General features: G+C 33.9%; 1 pseudogene; it reads left to right on the forward strand.

The window, feature by feature from the left end:
* Window positions 1-9,789: 9,789 nt before the first annotated feature.
* On the forward strand, window positions 9,790-11,751 carry LOC125868823 (metalloendoproteinase 3-MMP-like; annotated as a pseudogene).
* The last annotated feature ends 735 nt before the right edge of the window (window positions 11,752-12,486 follow it).

Genomic DNA, 12,486 nt, shown 5'->3' on the forward strand with positions numbered 1-12,486 from the left:
TCTCACAACTTACATGAACTTTTCTAAAGTTGATTCATATCAGGCACGGAGACGCAATTTAGGCATGTACAATCTATCACTTTCATTGGTGCTTGTGCCATGTGCTTGGGATCCATGGGTTCGAGTCGTTTGTTAGGATATGTGATGTGACATTTGTGAAGAATACCTCATGACCATGGATATTCATCCATAGATGCAATTAACAAAGAGAGAGAGCAGAGAGGAAGACACATAATTGGGAGGAATCAATAACTGATTTCCATTATGATGAGAACACACATTTATACAGAATGAGAAAAACAAACTCTAACTAACTAGTGAGTTGACATGTTGATAGAAAGGAATCAGTAACAAACTTACTCTAACTAATTAACTGAACAGACTAACTAACTGATTAGACTAGTAAACTAACTATCATAATTAACTAACTCATAACAACATTGGTTGTGTATAAGAATGAAATTTAGATGGATTTGGTTGCTTTTGTAAGTTATGTCGTTGCTCTCCGGTGAGTCTTTGAACCTCCTAATCAAGTTGTGAGGAAAAGAGGTACAAAAAGCATGAAAGAAATTAACAAAATAGTCAAAGTAATGCTATTGATAAGATTATTAGGCGAAGAACATAAATTGGATGGATGGATCTTCATGCCATATTTATGGAAGTTGTGCAACAACTTGGTGAAGGTGTTGAAACCGAGGAGGATGGATCTTCATGCCACATTTATGCAAGTTGTGCAACAACTTGGTGAAGGTGTTGAAATCGAGGAGGATGGATCTTCATGCCACATTTATGCAAGTTGTGCAACAACTTTGTGAAGGTGTTGAAATAGAGGAGGATGGATCTTCATGCCACATTTTAGCAAGTTGTGCAACAACTTGGTGAAGGTGTTGAAATTGAGGAGATTGGCAATCCAACTACTGAGGTGATAGCATCTAAGCAGTCCTCAACAACAAATCACCCAAGAGTGTATTGTGTAGGTAAATATGATTCTTGAAGCGATTCATAGAATTTCATAGGGAATTCATTTGAATTTTTTACATTGGAATGATTTCCATTATCCGAGAAATGATTAAACATATTGAATTGATGTCCACCGTAATAAGTGTCAATTTGATTTTCTATCATTTTGCCGTTGAAATGGTTGAGTTCTAGATTTTGGATCAAACCATTCAATCCTGCGAAGAAATAATTTGGTGGAACTAAAGAAGGTACTTCAAGTGATTGAGGTAAGTATGTTTCTTGAAATAGTGCATTGAAAAATAACTTATCTATTAGAGAGGATTTCATCTCCTCTATGGTGACACTAATCAAAGGGAAATAATTTGCAAGTGAAAGTGCTTTTTTATTTCTCAATTACAAGTTCTTAAATAGATAAAAGTTATATTAATAACACAAAACATCAATTACTCCTAATTTTTCTGATCTAAACAACTCCACTAATCTAGTAGCCTAAAGACCAGAAAATAACGTATTTAACTCCAAAACACTAACAACAAACAAACCACTAACGCACAATAAACTAGTAATTGTATATATTTATGTAACAATATAGTTGAATATAAGGAATAAATAAAATTAATTGAAAAAAATATGAAAAAAGACGAATAATAATAATAATAATGTTTGTGTGAGAAATTTTTTGATATAAGCCAGAGGAACTTCAAAAAGTTATGTATATTTGAGAAAATTTTTAATGTAAGATAAGGAAGAAAAAAAGCACGTGTATTAATTTATTTTAAATACAAGGCAAAGAAAATGAGATTTTTTTAAAAACAAAACACACACACAAACTCAAACACACACACACACACACACACACACACACATATATATATATATATATATATATATATTTGTGCCTCCACGTAAATAGAGTGTGACTCTGAAATTTCTGTCTTAGTTTAAAAAGGGTATAAGTTGACCAAAAAGATGAATATAGAGATATTTTTAGCAAAATAAGTGAAAACAAGATTTTTTTTTAACCTTTTCTCATAGTTCACAGGTATTTTAATTTAAATCATTTTCCTATTAGAATAAGGTAATTAGAGTAAGGTTGCATATCGGTCGGTTCGGTTTTGAAGTTTATCGGTTCAACTAATCGAATATCGATTTGTAGCCATCCTAAGCCGTTAAGAACCATTAAGATATTGGATTATCGATTTATTGGTTATTGATCATTATTGGTTTAACCGTTAAGATTTGACACAAAAAATAAATAATTGAAAATCACTTAGAAACATGATGATAAACCAAATAAACCATGCACATGAGTTGATAAATTGTATCTTGCTAAAAAACAACACTAACACAATGTAGAATAACCGAAAGTTTGAGAGGGTCAGAAATAAAAATATGAAACTAAATTCTAAGTCAAGGTTTTTATATACCAAAATGGTATAAATTTAATTTATTAATTTACTATCGGGTTATTGTAACACCCAGACTTTTAAAAAACGTCTAAATTAACTCGTATCTTCGTGGAAAGACAAGGAGGGTGAGTAATAAATTAAATGATGTGTTATGTGATATTTTAAGTGTTCAAGTGTGGTATCTCAAGTTTTGAAGTTAGGTAAGTGACAAAATAAAAGTTGGCGAAAGTTACCGTAAATTCCTTTTTAAAGATTTGTCTGAAATTTGAGTCAAATGTCTCAGACGTTTTCTCCCAATCTATTAATAGTTATGGTCCCCGCGAGCTATGAAATCGAAGGTCTTCTAGTTTCCAACGCATTAAACCGTTCATTCATACGACTTCAGAATAGAGAGATATTCGCATTTTCGTGGGACTGCGCAAGCAGGCACGTGAGGTGGGGCCCTAAGTCGGTGGAATGGTACATATATCTTCTCCTTCGACCTTTTTCACCATTTTTAAGCTAAAAAAACAGAGAAATTAGAGAAACCCATTTCTAGGATCAAGTGAAATACATATTTTCTTTAATTAAGTCCTTGACGAAAGTTGTTCTATGCATTGGGCTCATCATCGTGGTATAATTTGTTTTATCGATTGCGTAGCATATCACATTTTATTGTTGGGACAACAAGGGTTTGGATATATTTGAAGGTTTTGAAGCGTATTACGACCTTAAGATCGAGGTAAGACCCTTCTTTCATCGATTCTAGCTTTTATAAGCAGCAAATAGCAATTTGCGACGGAAATACATATATTTTATCGTATTGTCATGGTATCTTTTATTTTTGTGTGTTGATTATGGTCCTACCTTGTTGTAGTATCGAGGGAGTATTGAGTAAAAGTCATTAGGCCACGTGAATTTAGCGAAAAAGGTATGTTAAGGCTATTCTCTACTTATGACATGTTTCCTTAAAGCTTAGAAGCAATGTATTTGGGTTGTTATCCTTGATATACTTGTAGCCGTGATTGTTGATTGTTGGCTGCTCGAGTTGATATAATCCTCCCTTGTCGGGGTTCTTATTCAGTTAGTAGTGTCCCTATGTTGGACATGACTTAGAGGCTATTTGTATAGGTTGTTTACAACTAAATTGCTCGCTTTTAGCGGTTGAATTGTTATTATTACCATTGGGGCTATTGTGGTTAGCTGCAAGAATGTGATCTATGCCTAGAAGGGCTATGTTCTGCCTACAGGGCTATATGGATGCCTAACAGGGCTATGAGTTGCCTATAGGTCTATATTGACCCCTAAGAAGGCTATGTGCTTCCTACAAGGCCATGTTATTGCCTAAGAGGGCTATGAGTTGTCTATAAGCTACATTGATGCGTAAGAGAGCTATGTGCTATCTACGGGACTATATTAATGCCTAAGAGGGCTATGTAACTGCCTACGGGGCTAGGGGACTACTAATAGGGGTATATAAGCCGATTGGCACCTTCAGAGCTTATGGGGGCCTGAGTAGGTGGTCTTGTGTGTTATTTGTACCTGCCGAGCTTATGGGGGCTTGGTTAGGTTGTTGTTTTATTATTTTTGATAAATTTAGATTTAGGAGCAGGTCAGTACTCTTATCTTAGCCTGGATTTATTTATTGGATTATTCCAGTATATCAGGATACCTCATCATAGTCTATTGCCTTTCATACTCTGTACATTATTTTGTACTGACGCCCCATGGCCTTGGGGGCGCTGCATTCATGCATGCAGGTCCTGACAGATGACTGAGTAGACCTCCTCAGCAGCAGGATTGACTTTTATACGATTGGCTAGCCCCTTTCCTCCGGAGCTGCCAGAGTTGGGACGTTTGTTACCTTTTGTTGTATATATCTTTATGGGTAGGCTGGGGCCCTGTCCCACCAATCTTTACTACTCTTAGAGTCTTGCAGACTAGTGTGTGGGGTTTATAGCTACGTTATGGCCATGCTGGCCTATGTTGTTGGTTTGCGGAAGCTTGTGAGAGGTTTGATGTATTATATTGATATATACCTGCTTTTAGTTTTGGTATAGATATCATGGTGGCCTCGACGGCCCAATCAGGACTTCTGTGCTAGTTGACTATTTATTTATATGATCTCCTGGGAGTAGCTGTTTCTTTTATAGATCAGTTGACAGGGGCCTTACCGGCCAATGGCTTAGTTTTAAGCCGAGATATACTTAGCTTGTTTGATTTCTTGATTGCGTTTGGCTTCCATGCGCTAGTAGCAAATGGTTCAGCAGGGTCGGCTTGGGCCTGAGTTTTGGCATTAGGAGCCAGTTGAGCCCCTCGAGTTTGGGGCGTGACAGTTATTGGTTAACCTGTTAAGAAAAAACCTCAAACCGCTAAGAACCGATAACCCGATAATAAAAAAAATCAAAACTGTTAAACCAATAATCCATTACCAATGAACCAATGACTTTTTTTGGTTTGAATTATCAGTTTCGGTTCGTTTTTGAACAGCCCTAAATAAGTAGTGCTTAGAGTTTTGAAAACCTTCTTCTTCTTAGTTGATTATCCTTATATAAAGGTGTACGCCAAAGCCCTCAACATAATTTTGTAACAAATCTATGGCATCTAAAGGAATATTTTCCGCATTATCAAATGATCTCTTCTCGAAAATCCTTTCTTCTCTAAATCTGAAATAGAGAACGAAACTTGTCTGGTTTCGAAAAAGCGGTATCAGATGATAAAATCATTGAACGATCACAAATTTGTATAAATACAATGTGCAAGCAGAAATTCATGTGCTAAATCTTGTAGAAACTTATTTAAATTTCACCCTGTTGTCAAATTTGCTACTGACAATACTAATTTAACAGAGTTTTATTTTCTTGTACCAGATTCTAGTATTTTTTAATTTTCGTTCGTAAATCTTGAATCAAGATTATTAACCATTCTGCATTTAAAATGTTGCACTATTAATGAGGACTATTTTAGTTGGTTTCCTTGTTTGAAAGAGATATGTTTTAATCGCGTTCATATTTATACCATAACTCTCTCCAAATTTATCTGTAAGTGTCCTTCAACCATATTGTCAAGAGATAATTTAGCGGAACTAAAGAAGGTATTGTAGGTTGTTGAGATAAGTATGCTTCTTGAAGTGGTTCGTTAAATTTCATAGGGAACTTTTTAAATTTAGGACATCAAAATGGTCAAGTTCCAGATCTTGGTTTCAACCATTTAACCCTGTGACAAGAAATCATACCGGTTGAATTAACGAAGGTATTGCAGGTGGTTGAGGTAAGTATTCTTCTTGAAGTGGTTCGTTGAAGTTCATAGGAACTCATTTGAATTTAGTACATTAAAATTGTCGATTTCTATGTGTTGGTTATACCCGTTCAACCTGCGAAGAAATCATTCGGTGGAACCAAAGAAGGTACTGCAGGTGGTTGAGGTAAGTATTCTTCTTGAAGTGGTTTGTTGAAGTTCATAGGAGACTCATTCAAATTTAGTACATAGAAATTGTCGAGTTCTGGTGGTTGGTTCCTACCATGGAACCCTGTTAAGAGATCATTCGACTCATCTAAATAAGGGACTGCAGGTGGTCACTACAACAAATAATAAATTTTGCGATAATTATTTAGCAGTAATAATATAAGTACCACTTTACTATATTTAGTGTCAATATTATAATAAAGATATTCATAATATTATTTCATTTAGCATACTGAATACAATAACATTAACTTAATTGTGACTAAATGTTTCTACAACACAAAATATTTTTGCTAAAAGAAAAATCTATTGCCACTAATGCCTATTTTGCTATAGTGGGTTGAGGTAAGTATATTTCTTGAAGTGGTTTGTTAAAGTTCATGGGACTAATAGTCCCACGTTCAGCATCCGTGCTAATATCTTATTGTGAGAAAATTTTCTCTCAATTTTGTATCACCATAGCGAGAGTTTGAGTTTGATACTAAAGATTCCAGTTATTGCTTGTGGCATGTGCTTGGGATCCATGGGTTCCAATTGGTTGTTGGGATATGTGATGTGATATTGGTTGTGTATAAGGATGAAATTTAGATAAATTTGGTTGATTTTGTAAGTTATGTTTTTGTAACTTTGTTTTTTGGTGAATCTTTGAATCTCGTAATCAAGTTTTGAGGAAGAGAGGTACAAAAAGCATGAAGGAGATTAACAAAGGAAAAAAGTCAAAGTAAGTGCTATTAATAAGATTATTAGGCGAAGAACAAAAATTAGACGGATGGATCTTCAATTCTTCATGCCCCATTTATGGAAGTTGTACAAATGGATCTTCATGCCACATTTATGGAAGATGTGTAACAACTTGGTGAAGGTGTTGAAATTGAGGAGATCAGCTATCCAACTATTGAGGTGATAGCATCTAAGAAGTGCTCAACAACAAATCACACAAGAATGTATTGTTGAGCTAAATATGATTCTTGAAGTGATTCATTTAATTTCATAGGTAATTCATTTGAGATTTGTACATTGGAATGATTTCCATTATCTGTTAAATGATTAAACATATTGAAATGATATACACCGTAATAAGTGTCAATTTAATTTTCTATATTTTGTTGAAATGGTCGAGTTCTAGATTTTGGATCAAGCCATTCAATCCTGCGAAGAAATCATTTGGTGGAGTTAAAGAAGGTACTACAAGTGATTGAAGTAAGTATGTTTCTTGAAATTGTTCGTCGAAATATAACTTTTCTATTAGAAAGGATTTCATCTCCCCTGTGGTAACATTAATCAAAGGGAAAAGATATGCAAGTGGAAGTGCTCTTTATTTCTCAATTAAAAGTTCTTAAATAGATTAAAAAAAAAAAAAAACTATTACTAACGGAACACATAAATTACTCCTAATTATTCTGATCTAAACAACTCCATTAATCTTGTAGCCTAGAGACCAAGAAATAACATACTTAACTCCTAAACAATAGCAACAAATAAACCACTACCGCATATATAAGCTAGTAATTGTATATATTTACGTAACTATATTGTTGAATACAAGGAATAATAAAATTAATTGAAAAAAAAGATGGCAAATAATAATAATAATAATATGCCTTTGAGAAATTTTTTTTATATAAGACAAAGAAACTATAAAAAGTTTTGTATTTGAGAAAAATTTAAATATAAAGCAAAGAAAAAAAAAGTACGTGTATAAATTTATTTTAAATACAAGATAAAGAAAATAAGAATATTTTTTTTTAAATAAACAAAAAAACATAAATACATAAAAGGCACATGTATATCACAACAACTAATTGAATTGGATTTACCTCCACGTTATCACATAAAATACAAAGAAATATAAAATTTTCGTTTTAGGGTATTAGGACTTTGTTAAGATAGAGTGCGACTCTTAAAGGGTATAAGTGAACCAAAAAGATGAATATAGAGATATTTTTAGCAAAATAAGTGAAAGCGGGATATTTTTTTAACGGTTTTCTATGGTTTAGGGTATTTTAAATCGTTTTCCTATTAGAATTAGGTAAACAAAGTTAGAGTTTAGAAAACCTTCTACTCCTCGAATTAAGAAAACCTTATGTACGCCAAAGGCTCAACATAATTTTATCACAAATCTATGGCGTCTGAAGGAATATTTCCGAGTTATCGAATGATCTCGTCCAGGAAATCTTTTCTTCTCTAAATGTGAAACAGAGAGCAACAGCTTGTTTTGTTTCGAAAAAGTGGTATCAGATGATAAAATCATTGGACGATCGTAAATTTGTACAAATACAATGTGCAAGCAGATACTCATGTGCTAAATCTTCTAGAAACTTCTTTAAATTTCACCATGTTGTCAAATTTGCTACTGACAATACTAATTTAACAGAGTTTTATTCGCTTGTACCAGATTCTAGTATTTTTTATTTTTCGTTCAAAAAACTCGAATCGAGATTATTAAAATGGACCCCCAAAGTAAATGCATCTGCTTTGCATACTTTAGTTGATTAAAATAGACCCAAAGTAAAGAAAATCACTTAGCAAAGTACAAGTATAAATAAAATGCATCTGCTCTACATTCATAATTCTTATAAATAAGGAATTATTTACCACAAATAGAATTCAGAAACAAGAAGAAGATTTCAGGAGATTAATCACAAACCCTAGCCCTAAATTTCAAAGAAAAGAAAAGGAAGAGAAAGAGGGAAGACGAGGAAGAAGGATTAAGGAGAGGAGAATTTTAGAGCCTTACCAAATTATCTTTGAGATTGTGATTCGTGGAAGAAACACCCAATTTTTTTGCTGAAAAATTGCTTCTAAAACTTGGCAATAGACGGTTCTTTGAAAGTTTGGAGAAAACTTACAATACCCATATATGACCCGTAATTTACCCATGAAATACCCATATTTTAATGGGTAAAATATGGGTATATGGGTATATGGGTATAAGCCCAAATATTACCCATATTTAAAATCACTCTATCAACCCATATTTGTTGGGCTATTTGGGCGGGTCAGTGAAAAATGGGCCTAAATTGCCAGCACTAATACCAACAAACACTTTGCATAAATCATATTTATTTTTTGTTGTTATCTTTAAATGTGTAAAACTATTTAATGATTCAATCTTTAAGTAAAATGACCGCGCATCGCGCGGGTAAGTATACTAGTTAGAATAAGGTAAATAGAGTTAGAGTTTAGAAAACCTTATGTACGCCAAAGCGCTCAACATAATTTTATCACAAATCTATGGCGTCTGAAGGAATATTTTCCGAGTTATCGAATGATCTAAATCTGAAACCGAGAGCAACAACTTGTATTGTTTCGAAAAAGTGGCATCAGATGATAAAATCATTGGACGATCGTAAATTTGTACAAATACAATGTGCAAGCAGATATTCATGTACTAAATCTTCTAGAAACTTCGTTAAATTTCACCCTGTTGTCAAATTTGCTACTGACAATACTAATTTAACAGAGTTTTATTTTCTTGTACTAGATTCTGGTATTTTTTATTTTTCGTTCAAAAAACTCGAATCGAGATTATTAACTGTTCTGCATTTAAAATGTTGCACTATTAATGAGAACAATTTTAGTTTGTTTCCTAGTATGAAAGAGATCTGTTTTAATCGCGTTCATATTAATCCTTTAACTCTCTTCAAACTTATTCGTAAGTGTCCTTCGATTGTTGAGTTAAGTTTGATACATTGTTGCTACCTTTTTCGAATTTCAGTGCCTCATCAAGATCAAATTAGGAAGGTTCATGTGAATTATTGATAATATATATTTAGAAAAAGTAGAAATAAAAGCTCGAAATCTGACGGAGTTTCACTTGTTTAATTCATCATTGTCAGTGGAAGTTGATTTGGGCGCTAGTACTAAGCTACAAATCATGGAATTAGATTGTCAATACATTCCCAATGGATTTCCTGAAGATATTTCCTCGGAATTCCCGTGTCTAAAATATTTATCTCTTTGTTTATTCAAAAATATGGAAAAGATCAACCTTCTGAGTTATGAACTTGAGAATTTGACCTTAAGTGACATGTGTAACTTCGATGAAGCTATCATTGATACTCCTAATTTACATCCGTTCAAGCTAATAGATATGGAAAAAGTTCCAAGCTGGTGTCCTGTAGTTGGTTCAAGGTTAATGGAAGTTGAGATTGGATTGAAGAATGCTCGAACAACCAATAGCTTGCTTGAGTTGAGAGTTTTTGCTGGAAATTTGGGCGGAAATATCTCATTGTCCTTTGACACAACTGAATTAAAGGTATATATGTACTAAATTATCTTGGTGTTTACTCGTTATATCTTGGTGTTATCTATTCAATTTCCTGACAATTTGTGTTGAATATCACGTTTCATTGTCTATGAAGGAAGTAAAATCTCGTTCGAAAAATCTTTGTAACAACATTGGACCACTTTGTGTCAAGCACATGACTTTGGAAGTACTCTCTTCGCTCGTACCAAGATATGAATCTTTGATTGATAAATTGTTTAGTTACTTTCATCCGCGGACTTTGCTAGTGAGAGTGGATTCGGATGCTCAAAGTTGTAACTTTATACAGGTATTTTGCAATGTTATGACTTTCATTCCTTCACTTAATTAGTATATTCCTAGCTTTACTGATCTCTTTCTCCCTTTTTCCATTGCACTTACGAATTTTGTATGTTCTATTGGACGAGTTGAAAGGCCAGAAAACAAATCGCAGCAAGTGTTATAAATCTAGTGATTACATGTATTGGCGCAATGCCTTGAAAAGCTTTGAGATCCTCAAATCAACTTAGTTTAGAGCTCCATTGGTACTTTCTTGTTACAGGCATTCCCTAAGTAATAGAAAGCGTGAGACGCAGTACAAGAGTGACAAAGCATCCAAAAAAGTTAACATAATTTGTTTGATATCCCAGTGATGGAATGGGTGATGGAGCGTTAGACTGCTCACAATAGTTCTATCTATAGTTAACAACAATATTGTTGATGGATTTTAAATTTACAGTATACAACTTAGTAAGTTTTTTGTAAAATTTTGATCCCATTAGTCTGAAATAATCAATGAAGAAGTGAATACGAAGTGCAAGTTAAGAGCCAAAAAAATAGAATTGAAGCTATAAAACTTACAATAGAAAAAAATGCCAAATATATAATCTTTAATAGAGGTGTGATTTTGAAAAATATATGTACAATTTCATAGATATATGTAACAAAAATCTTCGAATCGAATACATCAACAAAATTAGTTCCTACTCATTTCGCAAACTTGAAATGAGAATTTTTTTTATTCTCCCTCGTTAATATTGTTGCTTTAATAATCATTGCTTCATCTGCTCATTTTTACAATAACGTAGCTCATTTCTCCAACTGATCATACAATAGATCAATTCTCGTTTTTCGAAGGCAAGCCACGTTGGCCTTCGAGCAAGAGTAAATTAAAGTATGCATTTCTACCGGAGAATCAGTTGACGGTTTCTGTTAAGGTGGCTTTTAAGAGGGTGTTTGATAAATGGTCGAAAGTAACTCCATTAACTTTCAAAGAGATGGATTCTTATAGATTGGCGGATATTCGGATCGGGTTTTTTGTCAGAGACATGGAGATGGTAACCCGTTTGATGGACCCATGAAGATTTTGGCACACACGTTTGCACCTCCAACGGGGTTTCTCCACTTAGACGGCGAGGAGAATTTGGCTGGTTGATGGCGAGTATTTGAAAGAAGGGATGGTGGATCTTGAATTGGTTGCGGTTAATGAAATCGGGCATTTATTGGGTTTGGATCATTCGTCCAAAAAAGAAGCAATTATGTTTCCGACACTTGAAGATGGAACGAGGAAAGTGGTATATTGAAGGGGTACAAATGTTATACGGGTCAAACCCGAATTATAATGTGTCAAGTACTGTTTACACACACCGTCAAGAGAATGATATTAGTGGATACTCCACTTTTAATTTTTAGCCGAATCACAAATTAAACTCAAATTGGCTAAATTCTTAATTTCAATACAATTGTATTTCATTTGGACATCTTTTCAATTGCGAAATCTAACCAATATTTTACTCCTCTTAAAATCCTCCGTTCAGCCAATTTCTGGACCAAAATCGGCCCAAATCTCAGCCCAACCCCCACATTCCCAATACATACGCACAAGATACGTATACGCATCTTGTTCTTATTTGTCTACACTGCTTATGTTTAACTTCTTGCTTAAAATTGGTCCAGTTAAGAATTGAACTAATAGTGTTGATTTTTGTTTACATATTAATCCATGAGGGTGTGAATTTGTGGAATTAGCTTTTCTCCCTAAAGTTTCTCTATTATCGTCTATATCTTATTTTGTTTCTTAGTTTGTTATTGTTGTCTAATATCTCATGAATTTGTTGTACATTTGAGTTCACTTTTTTTATATCATAAACTGATCGATTATGTTTAGCTTGGTTGTTCTAATCACGGTTTGAATTTTTGCATTACGAGTTGGATGAGACCTAATGGCGTCGAGTCATTCCCAAATCCAAGTCCGAAGGGACCAACATACAGACCAGGAGGATGACATACATGTATATAAGTGCTGAATATACAGGTGGAAAGGGGCTGATAGAAAACTGTATACATCTGATATATACAAGATGTATACACTTGGAAAATGGGCTAAAAGACCCAAAACAGGGGAGCGACCAAATTCCACGGGCAGAG

The sequence above is a fragment of the Solanum stenotomum genome, chromosome 6 (assembly GCF_019186545.1).
Source record: "Solanum stenotomum isolate F172 chromosome 6, ASM1918654v1, whole genome shotgun sequence".
Lineage (NCBI taxonomy): Eukaryota > Viridiplantae > Streptophyta > Magnoliopsida > Solanales > Solanaceae > Solanum > Solanum stenotomum.